Raw genomic sequence first — 18,704 nt, 5'->3', positions numbered from 1 at the left:
TTAAAACAGCATCAATCATGTGAGGAATAAAATGGCTTTAAAGGTGACAACATTCTAGTATAATAGTTTGCAAGCAGCGATTGACAACAAAACTAGAAGGCATTTTACTACTAATTGTTGTTCGATAAGTATTTAAAAAGTTGGTGGTTAAATGAAAAGCAGGGCATGTAGACAAGCTGCAAGCCGGTGCATGTGGCACTTTAAGCCAATGGTATGAGTTGCTGTACTGAAACATGCAGTGCAGCAGCCAATCAAAGCAGCCCTTGGCTGGGCTAGGAGGAGGAAGTGGCCAATGGTGGGCATGCAGTGCCGGTACATTCCCCAGCTCTTAAGAGGTTAATGAGCAAAGCTGCTCGGCTTCCTGCCAGCACGTCCAGCAGCTCAGAGACGTTCCCACAATGAGTGAAAGCTGTATCACAACAGGACTGTGTCTAATTATACACCCACAGAAAGAGGGAGAAACAGGAGGGGGTCACAAAGGGTGAAGGAGCTGAAGTGTGTGTGTGTGTGTGTGCATGAAACCAAAAGAAAGCAGAGCGAGCTGTAGAGAGAGAAAATGACTGCTCGCAGCGGGTGAGAATACAGAAGATACAGCAAATGAGTGACTAGGTGAAGACAAGATAAGGAAAAAGACAGTTTACAGCATCATGCTGGATATTTCTGCCTGCTATGCTTCAGCTGCTTTCCCATGATCACTCACCATAAAAAGACACCCAAAGAGGTAGGACACTTTTGAATGTGTGTGCTCATGTTGATAAGTTTTACTGAGTGTCTTCAAGACATACGGGAGTGTGTGAGGCATGTGGTGTGGGTATTCGAGCAATGACAGGACAATGTTTAAGTGTGTGTGAGTATGTTTTTCAAAGTCACCAGCTTTACATAAAAAGCACAGAGACAGCGTTTGTGATTTACCGCATTTAGAGGATAGCACTGAAACTGTTAGAAACAAGCAAGCTGATGGCCTCAGCTGCTCTCAAACAAGGCATGACTGATCAGTGTGTTTTGTTTTACAGTTCTGCACAGTCAGAGTGAAACACACACTTGTTATCGTATGATCTATTTCAAATTGCTCTGACCCTTTAAATGTTAAATCTGACCATCGTCAGGCATTCAAGAACACGCCTTTCAGAAAAAATGTTTTATGTACAGTATGTGTATAAATTTTGTTGTTATTATTATACTTTACACTTGATAGCCTTTTATATTTTTCAGATGCACTGTATATAATGTAAATGCCATTTTTGCATAGTGATTTGTTTTTTGAATCATCAAAACTTAGTTTGTATCAATCACAAGAATCTCAATATTTTTATATTGGGATATTTTATAGATTTGTTTTCTTCGTTTTAAAAAAAATATAAGATATTATAACTGTCGGTTAACTGTCAGTGATTTTCAGGCAGCTGCTGCCTCTTTAAGATGTCTATTTTTACAGTAGCATTCACACACGTGTGAGTGTGTGTGTTTGAGAGAGAGAGAGAGAGAGTGAGGTGGAGGGAGCAGGAGTGAGTCTGTGGGTGTGTGAATAGAGTAATTATTCTGGTTTGTGCTTCTCTATTACAGACTTAGGCTGTCAAGTGTCTGCTGGTTAGTTAATCGTTCATTCTGCAGGTTAGTCCAGTCTCATGGCTCATGACTCACTCATAAAAGACTACTTAATGTTATTTGAATCAGTGATTTGTCTTGTTTTCCTCTCTCTCTCTCTCTCTCTCTCTCTCTCTCTCTCTCTGTGTGAATACACATTCAGGGGGATTGTAACTAGAGTTTAAAAAGAAGAATATGTTTTAGATGTGCACAATGTAACGATGCATAATATTTAATACAGAATTTTTTTCTCAAACTCCTAAATTGCTGCTAAATAATAGTTAGTTGTTAAAGCTGCGGTAGGGAACTTTTGACGCTCTAGCGGTTAATAAACAGAACTGCTTGCGTCTTGCGGAAGAACATCGTAGCCGGAACTACTTCTCTCTGTTTATGTCTATGAAGAATCACAAAGGTACTGGGTTACTCCGACCGCAGTATCCCCGAAGCAATCTAAAATTGTCCGAATATAAACACTTATTATAGGTGTACCCTAGTGATTCAGGACAAGCTAAAAACACGGTTTGGAAAATGGATTCATGGTGTACTCACTTATTATATACATTTTTCTACATTTTGAACACAAACAAAGTTACGGACCGCAGCTCTGATTGGTTATTTTTTACCGGGAGCGCATGACTTTCTGCAAATTTTTTACAAAAGTTCCCTACAGCACCTTTAAGGGTAGTTGTTAAATTAGGAGGTATGAGGTAGATTAAGGGATCTAATAAGACAGTAATATGTGCCAGTATAGGTACCACAGGTAGGCTATTTAATAAAGAGACACCATGCTAGTAATATTCATGCTAATAAGCTACTAGTTGATAGTAAGATTTGGTCCTTAAAAATAAAGTATTTCCATTCATTTATTATTTCTAGTTTATTGTTTTAGAAGAATGATACTTTTATCACCAATGTAGATCCTCCATTTTGTTTAATTACTCATTCAACTACTACTAACTTACTCATTTGTTTGTTCGTTCATTCATTCATTCATTCATTCATTCATTCATTGCACATACATTACTAAACATTTCTTAATACACAATATAATCACAGAATATATAAATATTTTTTATGTATACATGAAAAACACATTTTTATAAATAAAACTGTAAATAAAGAAACATATGTTGGGCTACCATGTCATTAAGAGAGAAATCAAAATCACTCTTATTCAATCATTCTTAGAGCCTATTGAATTTCTTTTGCAATTAAAGTTGTTAACTTTTCCCTAGTTGTTCCATGTAAAATACTTCAGTTTTCCACATGCTTTCTTACACATTTGCAAGCAATTGGATGCTTGTTATGCATCTTTAACCATTCATATTCTTGCTTAGTATCATCAGCAAATCAGATTTATGTCAGTCATCTTCAGCTGCTGACATGCTGTCTCGTATGTCTTACAGCATGTCCTCAGCTAGTCAGAAGCTGTATTACAAAAATCTACAGACAATTTATTGGCATATAAATACAAATATTTTGTTTTTATTTACTAAACAGACAATTACACTTGCTTGTGTCCCATACATCTGTCTGTTATCACTCTGCTGTTAATTTGTTTTTTGGCCTTAAACATCGTAGTAATCTCTGAGAAGTTACTTTATTGTGAGTACTGAGCAATACTCACAATGAACTGAAAAGCTTGCCCAACCATATGTATGATTCCACTCATGTGTGTAATCAATTCTCATTCTATGTATGTACTGCACACTTGATTTAAACCCATCAGCAATAACCACCTAGTACTGCTATAGTGTCCAAAATTTCTCCCTATATTTTATTTGGTATTACATAATCAGAAAAACAGAAGAAATCTTGATGAATACATACATTTTCAAGCACTATAGGTTGTGAGCATATTTTATAGTGGTGTCTGGATTCTGAGCTAACAGCTTTGTTCGCCACATTCATCCCCTCCTTTATACCCACAATGACCTCAGATTAGGAGCGTAGATTGGCTGTGCATGTGCCAAAGCACTATTTCCCCTAATCCTGTATGGGAAGATGGAGTTGAAACAAGATGATGTTTATAGCTTTCTTATTTATGCAAATCCTCGCTTGATTAAAAACAGCAGAATAGAGAGAGAATATCACACAGATGAGTTTTAAAATAAATGAAGTTATGTGGATTGTTAGGACATTAACTCATCTTACTGTTTTCTTTCAGTGAAAAGTGACATTTTCTGGGATCAGGACACAGCATGAAGTTTAATTAAATAACATATAAAGACTTTTGTCATAAAAAAAGTAATTCTTCAACCTTAATCAGCAGCAGTCCAGGATGAAATTAACCGACTCGTGAAAGATGGCTTAGATGCTGCAGCCCTATTTATACCAACATGGCTTGCCCTGTGCTTTGAAGACAGCTTTACACACAGAACTCAACTAATCTGGCTTTGGCCTTTCAACTGTCAGAGGATTAGCAATGCTATCTCTTTCACTATCTCTTCTCCTCTCAATGGATCATTGATTATTTCAGTGCAAGTCAATCTGTTTGATACTTAACTTGTTTAAATTTATTAGTAATATATCAAAATAATCTGCTTATAAAATATTATTCTAATTAATAGTGGTTCTTCTTAAGCAATTAAGAAGTTAAGGATTTGAGACAAACTCCTGATACTAATCATTCAATTTGGCACATAACTTTTCCTGCACTGTTTGTACTACAGACATGACTTACGCCTCAAATCATGCAGTATATGCAATATATCATGAAGAATATTCAAAATTGATCACTTGTGCAATTTTATGAGCTCGCAAAAACAGATGTGATGTATTTTCACCAGACCTCACTTGTACACAGAATATGGTAACACTTTAGTCTAGGAACCAGTTCTCACTTTTAACTAGTTGCTTATAAGAATGCATTTTATTAGCATACTGACTATTTATTAGTGCTTATTAAGCACATATTTTGGATGACCATATTATACATTCCTAATCCTACTTTATACCTGCAAATTAGGAGTTTATTGAGACAAATGCTGTATTTAATGGAAAGAACTGGACCTTAAAGTGTGACCCAGAATGTACCTATGAGCACCAGTCAACAAAATGATGTCTACAACACAAGAAAACTCACCACATGACATCAGCCTATGGCCCATGCAAAAAAAAAAATGAATTAGCATTTTTAAAATTAGCATTTTTACCAACCTCCTATGTTAATGTTCAGTTATCCAGTTTAAGTGAAATTACCGAACCTACACATAGGACCCTGATAAAAATTATAAGAAGAAAAAAAATCTCTCTCTCTCTCTCTATATATATATATATATATATATATATATATATATATATATATATATATATATATATATATATATATATAGCTACACTGGTCAGCCACAACATTAAATCCACCTGCCGAATACTGTATAGTGCAAAATAGTAGCAGTAGTAGCCCTTTATTGTCACTAGTCACAAGTACCATTGAAATTAGCCATCAACCTGTCCATACAGTACATACATACATACAATATGACAAGGGGAAGACAGAACAGGAAGACAGGGAATTGAGGAAGAAATACAGCATAACATTAGGGAAGCAAGGAGAAAAAAAAACACCTCAGCAACATAAGCACATAATCTATAAGAACATTTGTGAAAAGTTTGATCATTCTGGCCATGGAACATCACAAGAGTAGAATATATAAGGAGCAGTCAGTGTCAAAAGAGACAGTAAATGGTTTGTGGCCATTTTAATTTCCAGAAGTTAAACAACAGCTCAGATTTACAATCTTTACCTTAATTAATAAATTACCTCGGCATTTCCCTCTACCAACTGTTCACTGGTTTCTGCAGTTTGGCCTCCATCATATTACTTACAGTATACATAGCTACACCTGTAGCAACTTCAACCAGTGCTTTGCAACGTAGTCCTCACCTGTCTGAAACACATCTTGCTGCAAAATATTGTCAGTTATGATCAAAGACATGGCCTGCCTGTTAATTCCATTCCCTTAAAAATAGTTGCAACATTCTCTGGATGGTGAGACATTCTTAGTTACCTTGAAGGATTCTGTCACTATCTCCAAATTCCTTTTCTCTCTTGCTAAATTTGTGTAAGCATTTGGAAGGCACACCAAGATAAAATCTCTCTATCCTTTGGTGGTAGTAACTTTTACACTTTTTACTTGTTCTTCAGCAAATGTGCAACAAGAGGCATGCAGCCTGTATTGGGGCACTCTGGAGTTTGGCTTCCACATCAGAATCTTCCTAGGCCGTCTTAACATCTTTGCCATTTGCAGATTGTCATTTTATGTTTGGCCTATTCAATCTCTCATATATATATCAGGAGCAGATTGTGTTCTTGATAAGCCTCTAATAAATTTCAATTCATGTTTATTTGTATAGCACTTTTTATGATACAAATCATTGCAAAGCTGCTTTACAGAAAATTAGGTTTCTACAATATTTAGTAGTAGCTTATCTGTCTGTTTATGTGCATATAGCAGACACTTTCAGAAAAATTAAAAAAGATGTAGTCAAACAGACGATGAACACTATTAACAGCAATTATTATATGATGCAATCACACTTGTAGCAATATTTGGTAGTTCTGTATGTTGTTTCAGGGTAAGCATCATATGAGGTCCTCTGAGGGGTTGGTGTCATCTCTTCTCAGTTGTTCTGGATCCAGACTGAAGCTTGTGTAAATCTTGGTTACCATGGGATGTAAATCCTGTGGCAAAACTGAGAAACAAATAAAGACATAATTAGCATAGCTGCTGTTCCAACCAAGTAAAATTAATTAGTTTATCCCAAGCTAAAGAATAATAATGTGCATTTGATAAGATAAAACTGAATTCCAAAATTATGAGATGCATTATTTGAAGTTAGGTACTCAGGAGCTAAACCATTTAGGGCCTTATAGGTAAGTAATAATATTATTTCTGAACTTAATAGGTAGCCAGTGCATAGACTGTAAAATTGGGGTAATATGATCATATTTTCTTGACCTGGTAAGGACTGGTATGGACTATCTGTAGCTTATTTATTGAAGATGCAGGACAACCACATATAAATGCATTCCAATAGTCCAGTCTAGAGGTCATGAATGCATGAAATAGTTTTTCAGCATCAGAAACAGGTAACATGTTTAGTAGTTTGTCAATATTTCTAAGATTGAAGAATGCTGTTTTTGTAATATGGGAAATATGCTATTCAAAAGACAAGTTTCTGTATAATATAACACCCAGATTGACTGTAGAGGAAGTAACAGTACATCCGTCTATTTGCAAACTGTAATCTACGAGATTCTGTGTACTGTTTTTTGGTCCAATCAATAATATCTCTGTATTATCTGAATTTAATAGGATAAAACTATTGGTAATCCAATCTTTTACATTTTTAACAGACTCTTCATCTGGTCTCGTTGACATATATAGTTGAGTATTATTAGCATCACAGTGGAAACTAATTACGTACTTTCTAATAATATTACCAAGGGGCAACATGTATATTGAAAAATAGCAGAGGACCTAGGACAGATCCTTGTGGCACTCCATATTTAACTGGTGATAAATGAGATGACTCCCCATTTAAATAAACAAAGTGGTAGTGATCAGACAGGTAGGATCTAAATGATTTTAAAGCCTGTCCATGAATACCTGTATAGCTTTGTAATCGATCTATGAGTATGTCATGATCTATGGTGTCATACCAGCACTAAGATCAAGTAAAACTAGAAATGAGATGCAGCCTTGATCTGACACAAGTAGCAAGTCATTTGTAATTTTAACAAGTGCAGTTTGTGTGCTATGGTGGGGGGTGAAACCTGACTGAAAATCTTCATACAGATCCTTGAACCTTTTTTTTTTTTTTGTAGGAAGGAGCACAATTGAGCAAATACAACTTTTTCAAAAATGTTCAACATAAATGAAAGATTTGAAATAGGACTATAATTTGCAAGTTCACTAGGATCTACTTGTGGTTTCTTAATAAGAGGCTTAATAACCGCCAGCTTGAATGGTTTTGGGACGTGACCTAAAGATAATGTTCAGTTAATAATATCGGGAGGCAGTTCTTCTGCTACAGGTAACAACTCAATCAATCAATCAATCACCTTTATTTATATAGCGCTTTAAACAAAATACATTGCGTCAAAGCACTGTACAACATTCATTTGGAAAACAGTGTCTCAATAATGCAAAATGATAGTTAAAGGCAGTTCATCATTGAATTCAGTTATGTCATCTCTGTTCAGTTTAAATAGTGTCTGTGCATTTATTTGCAATCAAGTCAATGATATCGCTGTAGATGAAGTGACCCCAACTAAGCAAGCCAGAAGCGACAGCGGCAAGGAACCGAAACTCCATCGGTGACAGAATGGAGAAAAAAACCTTGGGAGAAACCAGACTCAGTTGGGGGGCCAGTTCTCCTCTGACCAGACGAAACCAGTAGTTCAATTCCAGGCTGCAGCATAGTCATATTGTGCAGAAGAATCATCTGTTTCCTGTGGTCTTGTCCTGGTGCTCCTCTGAGACAAGGTCTTTACAGGGGATCTGTATCTGGGGCTCTAGTTGTCCTGGTCTCCGCTGTCTTTCAGGGATGTAGAGGTCCTTTCTAGGTGCTGATCCACCATCATGTCTGGATACGTATTGGATCCGGGTGACTGCAGTGACCCTCTGATCTGGATACAGACTGGATCTGGTGGCCACGGTGACCTTGGAACAAGAGAGAAACAGACAAATATTAGCGTAGATGCCATTCTTCTAATGATGTTGCAAGTACATAGGGTGTTATGTGAAGTTTTTCCGGTTCCGGTTTACCTAATTAATGCAGCCTAAAAATCCTTTAACGGATTTGGATATTAAAAGCATATTAGTATGTTATGTGTATGCCAGGTTAAAGAGATGGGTCTTTAATCTAGATTTAAACTGCAAGAGTGTGTCTGCCTCTGGAACAATGTTAGGTAGGTTATTCCAGAGTTTAGGCACCAAATAGGAAAAGGATCTGCCACCCGCAGTTGATTTTGATATTCTAGGTATTATCAAATTGCCTGAGTTTTGAGAACGTAGCGGACGTAGAGGAGTATAATGTAAAAGGAGCTCATTCAAATACTGAGGTGCTAAACCATTCAGGGCTTTATAAGTAATAAGCAATATTTTAAAATCTATACAATGTTTGATAGGGAGCCAGTGCAGCGATGACAGGACCGGGCTAATATGGTCATACTTCCTGGTTCTAGTAGGAACTCTTGCTGCTGCATTTTGGACTAGCTGTAGTTTGTTTACTAAGCGTGCAGAACAACCACCCAATAAAGCATTGCAATAATCTAACCTTGAAGTCATAAATGCATGGATTAACATTTCTGCATTTGACATTGAGAGCATAGACCGTAATTTAGATATATTTTTGAGATGGAAAAATGCAGTTTTACAAATGCTAGAAACGTGGCTTTCTAAGGAAAGATTGTGATCAAATAGCACACCTAGGTTCCTAACTGATGACGAAGAATTGACAGAGCAACCATCAAGTCTTAGACAGTGTTCTAGGTTATTACAAGCAGAGTTTTTAGGTCCTATAATTAAAACCTCTGTTTTTTCTGAATTTAGCAGTAAGAAATTACTCATCATCCAATTTTTTATATCAGCTATGCATTCCATTAGTTTTTCAAATTGGTGTGTTTCACCGGGCCGAGAATAAATATAGAGCTGAGTATCATCAGCATAACAGTGAAAACTAACACCATGTTTCCTGATGATATCTCCCAAGGGTCTCATATAAAGCGTGAAGAGTAGCGGCCCTAGTACTGAGCCTTAAGGTACTCCATACTGCACTTGTGATCGATATGATACATCTTCATTCACTGCTACAAACTGATGGCAGTCATGTAAGTACGATTTAAACCATTCTAATGCACTTCCACTGATGCCAACAAAGTGTTCAAGTCTATGAAAAAGAATGCTGTGGTCAATTGTGTCAAACGCAGCACTAAGATCCAATAAAACTAATAGAGAGATACACCCACGATCAGATGATAAGAGCAGATCATTTGTAACTCTAAGGAGAGCAGTCTCAGTACTATGATACGGTCTAAATCCTGACTGGAAATCCTCACATATACCATTTTTCTCTAAGAAGGAATATAATTGTGAGGATACCACCTTTTCTAGTATCTCGGACAGAAAAGAGAGATTCGAGATTGGTCTATAATTAACTAGTTCTTTGGGGTCAAGTTGTGTTTTTTTTATGAGAGGCTTAATAACAGCCAGTTTGAAGGTTTTGGGGACATATCCTAATGACAATGAGGAATTAATAATAGTCAGAAGAGGATCTATGACTTCTGGAAGCACCTCTTTTAGGAGCTTCGATGGTATAGGGTCTAACATACATGTTGTTGGTCTAGATGATTTAAAAAGTTTATACAATTCTTCCTCTCCTATAGTAGAGAATGAGTGGAACTGTTCCTCAGGGGGTCTATAGTGCACTGTCTAATGTGATACTGTAGCTGACGGCTGAATGGTTGCAAATTTATCTCTAATAGTATCGATTTTAGAAGTAAAGTAGTTCATAAAGTCATTACTGTTGTGGTGTTGGGAAATGTCAACACTTGTTGAGGCTTTATTTTTTTGTTAATTTAGCCACTGTATTGAATAAATACTTGGGGTTATGTTTGTTTTCTTCTAAAAGAGAAGAAAAGTAATCAGATCTAGCAGTTTTTAATGCTTTTCTGTGGGATATGTTACTTTCCCGCCAAGCAATACGAAATACCTCTAGTTTTGTTTTCCTCCAGCTGCGCTACATTTTTCGGGCTGCTCTCTTTAGGGTGCGAGTATGCTCATTATACCATGGTGTCAAACTGTTTTCCTTAATCTTCCTTTAGCGTAAAGGAGCAACTGTATTTAAAGTGCTAGAAAAGAGAGAGTCCATAGTTTCTGTTACATCATCAAGTTGTTCTGGGGTTTTGGATATGCTAAGGAATTTGGATACATCAGGAAGATAACTTAAGCAGTCTTTTGTGTTAGAAGTGATGGTTCTTCGATACCTGTAACAAGAAGTAGAATTTACAATTTTGGCTAAATGAAGTTTACACAGAACTAAATAATGATCCGAAATATCATCACTTGGCTGAATAATTTCAACACTATCAACATCAGTTCCATGTGACAGTATTAAATCCAGAGTATGATTTCGACAATGCGTAGGTCCTGAAATGTGTTGTCTAACACCAATAGAGTTCAGAATGTCTATAAATGCTGATCCCAATGAATCTTTTTCATTATCAACATGGATATTAAAATCATTTTAAAACTATTAAAACTTTATCTGCAGCCAGAACTAACTCGCATGTAAAATCACCAAACTCTTTAATAAAGTCTGTATGGTGGCCTGGTGGCCTGTATACAGTAGAAAACTGAAAACGTTGTTATAAATTGAAGCAACTCCTCCTCCTTTGCCTTTTAGACGTGACTCGTGTTTATAACAGTAATCTTGGGGGGTGGACTCATTTAAAATAATGTAATCATCAGGTTTTTAGCCAGGTTTCTGACAAACAGAGCACAACTATATTATGATCAGTTATCATATTATTTACAAAAAGTGTTTTCGTAGAAATAGATCTGATATTCAATAAGCCAATCTTTATCATTTGTTTATCCATATTGCATTTGTTTTTTATTTGTTGAACCTCATTTAAATTGTTAACCTTAACTTGGTTTGGACGTTTTTTGTATTTTCTAGTTCGGGGAACAGACACAGTCTCTATAGAGTGATATCTAGGTGAAAGAGTCTCTATGTGCTGAAAATTAACTGACCTCTGTGATGGGAGGCAGCTAGCAGACGGTCGGTTTAGCCGGTCTGTCTGCTTCCTGACCTGGGCCCCAGTTAGTCAAGTATGAACTCTAAGACTATTTGCCATATTTCTAGACAGAAGAGTGGCGCCACCCCAGGAGGGATGAAGAACATCTCTTTTAAACAGGTCAGGTCTGCCCCAAAAGCTCGTCCAATTGTCTATGAAACCTATGTTATTCTGTGGGCACTACTTAGACATCCAGCCATTGAGTGATGACAATCTGCTATGCATCTCATCACCACGGTAAGCAAGGAGGGGACCAGAGCATATTACAGTGTCTGACATCGTGCTTGCAAGTTCACACACCTCTTTAAAGTTATTTTTAGTGATCTCCGACTGGCGAAGTCGAACATCATAAGCGCCAGCATGAATAACAATCTTACTGTATTTACGTTTAGCATTAGCCAGCACTTTTAAATTTGCCAAGATGCCATGCGCTCTGGCTCCCGGTAACATTTGATTATGGTGGCTGGTGTCTGTATATTCACGTTCCGTATCAGGTTTCTCAGTGGGTGCATCACTGAGTGGGGAGAACCTGTTAAATGTTTTGGAACAGAAGAGCGGTGTTTTGACCCATGACTACGCTGCCTGACCGTCACCCAGTTGCCCTGCTGCAGGGGCTCTGCTGGAACCGGACAATGTACAGGAATCCCTGAGCTAGACGCATCCAAAGCCATATCTAGAGCCCTAACATTCTTACTGTCCTCAATTAAAGTTTGTATGCGTTTCTCTAATTCTGAAATCTTCTCTGTCTGCCTAACTATTTACCTGCATTTATCACATGTGAATCCCTCATCTGCGACAGAGATAGATAAACTGTACATGTGGCAAGAGGTGCAAATAACGATAGCAGGAGAAGCCATTACTCACCGTGCTTGATGAAATATTCTTACTGCGGTTGTTTGATGAACTTGTGAAAAACTGAAGCGAGAGAGAGGAGAGGAGAAAAGAACGCTAATGACAAGCTAACGAGTGCTAACGCTTTGCAGGTGTACTGCACTCACGGAAAAGTGAACGATCAAAGTTAATCTGATAAGACTGATCGATAATATCAGAAATATGGTGTGAATTAAGTTATATTTTACCACTTACCAAACAAACAAACAAACATACAGTGATAGTAAGATAAAGATTCTAGAGAAAAAAATAAAATAAAAACAGCTACACGGAGCTACGATTAGCTACAGAAGGCCAACAGGAAGTAGAAAAAACACTGTCCAACAGCGACACCCGCAGGCGTGTCAAGACAAATTTGTTCAGGACTCTTTCAGTAATTTAGTGGGCACCGGATCTACTGTAATAAACATTGTTGTTGGTTTAGAAGCAGTGATAAGTTTATTTAGTGCTTTCTGTCTAAAAAGTTTATTTAGTGCTAGTTGTAAAGTACTGCAGTTTATATTTGGGTGCGATGAATGAAGCTGAAGTATTAGACGCTGTAGAGTCAACATTTCTTATTGTTTTTCTGATGTTATCTATTTTATCAATGAAGAAATTCATAAATTCATTACTATTAAACATTGATGGAATATTTAATTTGGGTGGCATTTGGTTATTTGTTAATCTAGCCACTGTGCTAAATAAAAAGCTTGAATTGTTTTGGTTATTTTCAATTTTGTTTGTGGATATGCCCTGGCAGTTTTTAGAGCCTGTAACTGGACATTCTGTTTTTCTACACAATTCTAAAAACTGCCAAGTTTAGTTTTTCTCCATTTGTGCTCAAGACTACAAACTTCTTTCTTAAGAGCGTGGGTATTACTGTTATACCATGGCACAGTGTGTTTTTCTCTAATCTTTTTCAATTTGATGGGGGCAACAGCTTCTAATGTATTAGAAAATAAAGTGTCCATGTTGCTAGTCATTTTGTCTAGTCCATATGTGAATTTCTGGGTACACATAGCAGTTGAGATGAATCAGGCAGGTTATTTGTGAATCTGTCTTTGGTGGCTTGAACAATAGTTCTGCCCAGAAGGTAATACTGAGCCATATAGTTGATATCAGTGATATGCAGCATGCACAATTCGAGGAAATGGTCTGTAACATTATCACTTTATAGGTACAATGTCTTTATCAGTAAGATCGATTCAATGTGATATAATTAAATCTAGTGTTTGATTAAAACGATGAGTGGGCCCGGTGACATTTTGCTTGACTCCAAAAGAGTTTATTAGGTCAGTAAACCCAAGTCCTAATGCATAATTTGTATTATCAACGTGAATATTAAAATCTCTGACAATTAGCGCTTTATCAACTGTAACCAAAAGTCTTAGAGGAAATCTGCTAATTATTTTAGGAATTCTGTATACGGCCCTGGTGGTCTATACACAGTAGCCAGAGCAAGATATACAATAGATTTCTTTTGCATATCTGACAGTGTAACATGAAGAAGAAGTATTTATAATTAGTTAAACCTGTATCCTGTTTTCTGGGTAACATTGAGAATATCACTATATATTTTTGCAACACCTCCGCCACGACCAGTCTAACGGGACAGTAGTTTGATGGAGTAGACCCATTTAGACCAAAAAAATCATTTGGTTTTAGCCAGGTTTCAGTCACACAGAGTTTCATTTACAATAACTGCTTTGGGAGTGGGTGAACTAATGTTTTTGAGCCCAAACTTTAACCTCTTAGCCTGCACCCAGACATGGGGGTCCTCAACTCCAAGTGTTCGCACGTGTCAATATTTAAGAATAGAGTCAATGAAACGGGACACATTTAATCTTGACAAACTATACATCGTTATAAATATTTTAGACTCAAGCATTGACGACAGATCGCTGTTTTCAATGGAAATCTTAAAAAGAATGCATTTGCTAAATTTGTGTAAGCAGTACCCATCAAAACATGAAGAACAAAAATGCAGTACATTCCGTTCCGTGCAGTACATCTGACATTATTTATTTTTCAACAAATTTTATGTATGTGTGAGTGTGTTTTATGTTGAATGTGTCTGTATCTGCATCATTACCATCTGTTTGAGTCCAAATCAGCTCGCTATTACTGTGTAATCACAGCTATCAATGTAAAATCCATCTATATGAATAGAGAGTCGTTTATTGACTTTATGGCGCATTTATATGATTACCATCTCTATAACTGGCATTCTCTATATAAATCAGCACATCAGTATGTATTTTCACTGTAATTCATTGTAAATGCTGCATTTCTAGCAATCTCAGGATGTTCTGTAATTGGCATACAAAGTTAAATATTTTTTTTATTTTTCTTATTTTTCTTACTCAAATTATTCGTATTGTATTTTTCTACTGCTCAAATAAATCACTTATATGATGTCTGAGTTTCTGTTTAGTGTTTTATAATTGAAAAAGCTTTCTAGCATTAATATGATACTATAGCAACAATTTAGGACAGTCCGTTTCACAAAGTCACATTTTAATCGTTACTCTGACACAAATTCCCGCGAAAGTGGTGCTAAGATTAACTAAGAAAGCAGCATTTTTGAGTAAGCTATGATGAATATTTTAATATTTATTGTTTAATAGAGGGCTAGATAATCGAAGTTTAATTATTACACTGTATTGTTATTGTTTGTTGCTTTTCAAGTTGTCCTAACTTAAAATTATGCATCTGTTAAATGGGTCTCAATTAATATATTATATCAGGGAATTGATCGCAATGAGCTTGTTTTTGTTTTATTCAATACTCTGCCATCTGTTATTTGCGAAGTAGCCTTTAATAGGTTAATTCACTCAGAACACATTTTTCATTCCACTGCTGCTCTTTTCCATTGTATTTCAATGTAAATCGGCTACCCAATGTTTTGAATGCTGCGCTCTAGTCTCAGGTCTTTAGCAGCTTCTCGCCCATAGTTCTCATGCACAACAGCCTACATCAATCTAAAACACGGCGCTCAAATTCAAATAAATTCAGATTCTAAAATACGTCTCTAGACCTTTCATCTTATTGGTCTACCAATCACACCCCAACCTAGGCCATGGTCCATGGTGGAAAACTACCGAGCCCTTGTCAGTGAGTCCAAAGTTTCCTCAATACGTGGCAGAGAGAAAGCGTATTTTCGAGTTTTTGCATTCAGCTAATGATGGTCTACGCACATACACAACGTGCCATCCTTCTTTTTGGCCAACACAATGGGGCAGGTGTAAGGACTACAGCTCTCCCTAATAATGTTCATTTCCAGCAACTGGTTTATATGCGTTTTTACCATGTCATACTTCGATCGAGGTATCCATCGGTACCGTTGTTGCACTGGGACTGAATCAGTCAAAGGGATTCCATGAGAAAGGAGGGTGCCCAAAACAGAGTTCCGAAAAAGCATAAGATCAGTCGTACCTACATTAATGATGGGTCACTCGCATTAATGCAACTGATGCAATGACCTGCAGGCAACCCAGTTTTGGGGGGTTCAAAGACCACAGTTTCTCGAACAAAGTTCACAGAGCAAGTGGCAGCCACCATTTTCATTGTGCCACCTGGAATGATCTCGATCTCTTATAACCAGCATGCCATGTCCTGGTATTACCTGACTTCAAAGCTCAACATCCGACTCGATATAGCCAACATATGGTATCGACGTTTCGTTGGCTGCATGAAGCTGCAACCACTGACATGCCCTGAGATGATCCTGGCCCCATAGTGCAAATAGCTCCACAAAACAATGTTCTGTGATTATTCTGAAACCATTGAGTCAGTATCAATCAATCACCTTTATTTATATAGTGCTTTAAACAAAATACATTGCGTCAAAGCACTGAACAACATTCATTTGGAAAACAGTGTCTCAATAATGCAAAATGATAGTTAAGGCAGTTCATCATTGAATTCAGGTATGTCATCTCTGTTCAGTTTAAATAGTGTCTGTGCATTTATTTGCAATCAAGTCAATGATATCGCTGTAGATGAAGTGACCCCAAATAAGCAAGCCAGAGGCAACAGCGGCAAGGAACTGAAACTCCATCGGTGACAGAATGGAGAAAAAAACCTTGGGAAAAACCAGGCTCAGTTGGGAGGCCAGTTCTCCTCTGACCAGACGAAACCAGTAGTTCAATTCCAGGCTGCAGCAAAGTCAGATTGTGCAGAAGAATCATCTGTTTCCTGTGGTCTTGTCCTGGTGGTCCTCTGAGACAAGGTCTTTACAGGGGATCTGTATCTGGGGCTCTAGTTGTCCTGGTCTCCGCTGTCTTTCAGGGATGTAGAGGTCCTTTCTAGGTTCTGATCCACCATCTGGTCTGGATACGTACTGGATCCGGGTGACTGCAGTGATCCTCTGATCTGGATACAGACTGGATCTGGTGGCTACGGTGACCTCGGAACAAGAGAGAAACAGACAAATATTAGCATAGATGCCATTCTTCTAATGATGTAGCAAGTACATAGGGTGTTATGTGAAGTGTTTCCGATTCCGGTTTACCTAATTAATGCAGCCTAAAAATCCTTTAACGGATTTGGATATTAAAAGCATATTAGTATGTTATGTGTATGCCAGTTTAAAGAGATGGGTATCAACTAAACAGGGCACTTGTGCGTAGGGCTTGTAGTACTCGAGTCCGGTCTTGGACTCCAGACATTTGTCTGTCGTCTCGGACTTGTCTCGGACTTGGCCATTGGACTCACCAAGTCTTCTAGTTGGTCTCGACCAAGTCCAGCAAAAAAATAAAATAAAAAATTCTCCTTCAAAACAAAACCACATTTGCATAATGTCGCGACTGAAAACGTGTGGAAAACGCTAGGCGCGCCGCTCTCCTTTTTTCCAAAGCACTCTGTAATCTGCGCTCGCGCTCCAGTGGCGTCTGCTGTTGCTGGGCAACCATGACCCGCTCTCCATGATGACGCAGAAGTTTCAGCAAAGAATAAATGGAATTCCAGCACTTAAAATCACTTGCAGTAGCTCTGCTAATAGGTTCATTTAAAAAATGGCTATCCTTGTACAACTATGATCATCTGTTTCTCCATCTTAGCTCTCAGTATTGTTTTCCCGGGAAAGGATGTGCATAACCAGCGGTGCACTTACTGCGACCTGAAAAGTTTAGATGTTTCTAATTTAATTTTCTACCTGTTAGATTGTGTTTTATTTACGTCTACACCTAGATAGCCTTAAACGTATCCTTTACAATAACGAAAAACTAATTATTGTTGTACAGTATAGGGGTTGCAAGACTACTGATTACTACTAGTCGATTTTTTTTAATAAAAAATGCTTGAGTTACTCGGCTTTACTCGTGGTTCATGCTATTGTAAATGAATACACATTAAATAGTTTTTTTTTAATCAATAAACGCATATTAATGTATAGCCTTATGCAACAATTACAAATGTAAATTTTAAAAACTTTATAATTATGACATTACATATTTACATTTTCATGTAACAGCCAGTATTTGTATCTGTAACAATCACAAAATCTTTCCTATCTGCATTCGTACAGTTACTTGATAAGACTGTTAAGACTTTTTATATTTTTTTTTCGTAGTTATCACTGAACAAGTATGTCGTGTTAAACTGAAATAATTATTAATTTCTAAAATAATATTTATCATGCAAGCAGAGAGTCATGACAAACGTTTAGTGATCATTTGAACACGACTGAATCCATTCAATGCACACATTTTCATTACAGAACACTTTGAGCGAGTCTTAATGTTAATGAACTTCAGTAAACAGATGTGTGTGTGTGCCACGCAAACCAGCAAAAGGTAAAGATGCAAACATGTAGGACAAGTAGACAATGTATCCGTATCTAAGCTGATTATTAGCCTACTATTGAGAGAAAACTGATTTGGTTTTTGAGAGACTGAGACGCGCGGCTGTTTGATTGGTGAGCGCGCTGTGCTTATTCCATTCATTCGTATCATATCGTAGCCTACCCTTTAAATATTTGCCTTTTAAATATATATAAATAATATAACGTGTAGCTATGATGTATTATTATAGGTAAAATTACTCTTGCAACACTCTGATTTCTGAGAGATGCACAGAGAGGCGACAACAATGCGGTGTTTGATTTGCGCTCTTTTCACTCATAAAGTTTACATTCATTCACTTCTGGCGCTGATGCCCTGGCTCAACTGTTAACTAGCAAACACCAGACTGTGTCAGCTTCAGCAGAGTATTCAGGCAGAATTATTCCTTGTGCGTTATTCATTTTTAAAGCCATTATCCGTGCCATATTCAGCTTCAGGCACAACCCTAATTATTACATTACATATTTTATTTTTACATGCAACATAGATAAGGTCATATAGTAACAGCTCCACGCAATATTGTAATTCTAAAATTCACGTCGTACTTGCAAACACTTTGTATTCATTATGGTTAATGCATGCTGGAGTAATCGATTGTT

The 18,704-nt window shown here is 37.1% G+C and overlaps 1 protein-coding gene across 1 annotated transcript in view; it reads left to right on the top strand.

Annotated features, from left to right (window-relative positions):
• Positions 1-670: 670 nt before the first annotated feature.
• LOC113096963 (ataxin-1) overlaps positions 671-18,704 on the top strand; it is a 53,226-nt gene continuing 35,192 nt past the window's right edge. Inside the window, exon 1 of the mRNA XM_026262185.1 lies at positions 671-721. The gene's annotated coding sequence lies outside the window, so the exon portion shown is untranslated. The remainder of the gene's footprint in view (positions 722-18,704) is intronic.

The sequence above is a fragment of the Carassius auratus genome, unplaced genomic scaffold, assembly GCF_003368295.1.
Source record: "Carassius auratus strain Wakin unplaced genomic scaffold, ASM336829v1 scaf_tig00216050, whole genome shotgun sequence".
NCBI classification, from domain to species: Eukaryota; Metazoa; Chordata; class Actinopteri; order Cypriniformes; family Cyprinidae; genus Carassius; species Carassius auratus.
The sequence above is the reverse complement of the archived record's forward strand: the minus strand, read 5'-3'. Positions and strand labels throughout refer to the sequence as shown.